The sequence below is a fragment of the Monodon monoceros genome, unplaced genomic scaffold (genome assembly GCF_005190385.1).
Source record: "Monodon monoceros isolate NGI ecotype Baffin Bay Population unplaced genomic scaffold, NGI_Narwhal_1 Super_Scaffold_19, whole genome shotgun sequence".
Lineage (NCBI taxonomy): Eukaryota > Metazoa > Chordata > Mammalia > Artiodactyla > Monodontidae > Monodon > Monodon monoceros.
Genome location: NW_021703775.1, coordinates 5,325,723 through 5,327,992, shown reverse-complemented (window position 1 = coordinate 5,327,992; position 2,270 = coordinate 5,325,723). Strand labels below are relative to the sequence as shown.

General features: G+C 42.4%; 1 pseudogene; it reads left to right on the top strand.

Annotated features, from left to right (window-relative positions):
- The first annotated feature begins 698 nt into the window (after nt 1–698).
- On the top strand, nt 699–1,599 carry LOC114900303 (annotated as a pseudogene).
- Nucleotides 1,600–2,270: the final 671 nt, after the last annotated feature.

Sequence of the window (2,270 nt, the reverse complement as noted above, 5' to 3'; positions counted from 1 at the left end):
GGGTAGAGGGAAGGGGAGAGGAGCAATATAGGGGTAGGGGATTAAGAGGTACAAATTATTAGGTATAAAACAAGCTATATGGATATATTGTTCAACGTGTGGAATACAGCCAATATTTTAGAACTAAAATAGAGTAAAATCTTTAAAAATTGCGAATCACTAGATTGTACACTGTTAACTTACACAATATTGTACAGCAACAAATGTTTATTTTTCAATAAAAAAATAAGTTACCAGTGATAGTAAGTTGCCAACATACCACACAGGGGGAAAAATATAGAATTTAGAGCTCTCTTCGATTAGAAGTGTGTAATATCAAGCAAGCAGAACCCTAGAGCCTGACAACAGGTGTGATGGGTGACCCTACACCTGCCCTGTGGTGCCGAACCACTGCCAGGAGTTGGCCGGTGTCACCTGACCCTCCGCGGGTTTAGGGAGAGGGGGCACGGAGGCATTGAGCGCGTCACGCTCCGCCCTGAGCTCTGGGGTTGGTCAAGGTCTGCGCCTGCGCCGGCTCTGGCTCGCGGGCTTGCAGGCTCGCCAACCTGCGGGCGGGCAGGTACTGCCCGTGGAGACGGGCGCCCGCGGTGACGGGAAATCCAGTTATCAAAGTTGACTCCAGAAGAGAGAACCTAACAGACCAGTAACAATGGAAGAAATTGAGAAAGTTATCATGGTGTTTCAGGTTAAAAAAAAAATCCTTCCTGAAGAAGATCTTAAGCAACACGATGGATTCAGAAGCTCATGAAAAGAGGTCACAAATCCTAACATCTTCAAAGCAAGATACATCACCTCATATTGCAAATGCTAGTGAAATGAAGCATTACTTGTGTGGCAGCCGTGCAACTCTCAACAATATAGCAATCACATTTCCCATTCAGCTCTTTCGGCAACGGCTGTATGGAATCAAAATCTGGGATTCAGTACTTCAGTTGAGGAGGGATGGATTTCGAAACTTGTATGGTGGAATCCTTCCTCCATTAATGCAGAAAACGACTACACTGGCTGGTCTGTATGAGGATCTATCTTGCCTTCTCCGTAAGCATATCAGTACCCCGGAGTTTGCAACCCTAGCATGGCTGCAGTACTTGCAGGGACAACAGAAGCAATTTTCAGTCCATTGGAAAGCGTTCAAACATTGCTTTGAGCCCACAAGTGTCATGACAAATTTACAAACACTAATCAGGCTTTCAAGGCACTGAAATGCCATGGAATTAGTATTATCGAGGCTTGGTGCCCGTTCTTTTCCGTAATGGATTCAGCAATGTCCTTTTTTTTGGACTTCGATGTCCCATCAAGGAGCACCTGCCTACAGCAACGACTCACAGTGCTCCTTTGGTCAATGATTTTATCTGCAGAGGCCTGTTGGGTGCCATGTTGGGAATCTTGTTTCTTCCAGTTAATGTTGCAAAAACTCACATGCAATCTCAGATTGGTGGGGAATTTCAGTCTTTCCCTAAGGTTTTACAAAAAATATGGCTACAATGGGACAGGAAACTGACAAACCTTTTCAGAGGTGCCCATCTAAATTACCATCGGTCCCCCATCTCTTGGGGCATAATTAATGCGACTTATGAGTTCTTGTTAAAGATTATATGAAAGATATCAGTTAAGTGCCCTTTATCAACTGAATAGATCTAAGAAGAATGCAGTTTGGCCTTGTTTCTAATCGGCCAAATACAAATTGGTGTCATAAATCCAGGGCACAATGAATTATGGGCAAAGCTGTTTTCTTTAAGCAGCAACAAATTCAGAATAAAAGATTTCAGTAGGAAAATGTAAGGTGTTTTTGTTTTGTTTTGTTTTTTTGGGGGGTCTGTTTCTATTTGTTTTAATCATTATCTGAGGACTTTAGGCTAATTGCCTGGTTAATAGCTGTCTACCTGACGGCTTTTGACAAGGAAACTAACAGCCAAGATATGATTCTATTTTTCCAACTCTTCCATATTGAAACGTAAGTGGCCATGACCAGGCAGAGAAAAGGCTCTTAGCGTTCCATGAATTCTCAGGCTTACTTCTATTACTCCATTTCTTGCTTCTCTGCTTTTAGGAGGAGTTGCAAAGGGTAGTTTTTGTTAACTTATACATGGTAGGACAAAGGAGCAGAACAGAGAAGAAAAACAGCTTATTACGTGTAGGTTTTTCATGATAAATTGCTTGTATTCGTTTTGAAACTAAGCACCTGTTGGGATGGTCATTATCCGAATTATATCTCTTCAGACGTGGTAGACTAAAGCAACTAACGACACCTCCCATTTTGCTTTCTAGGA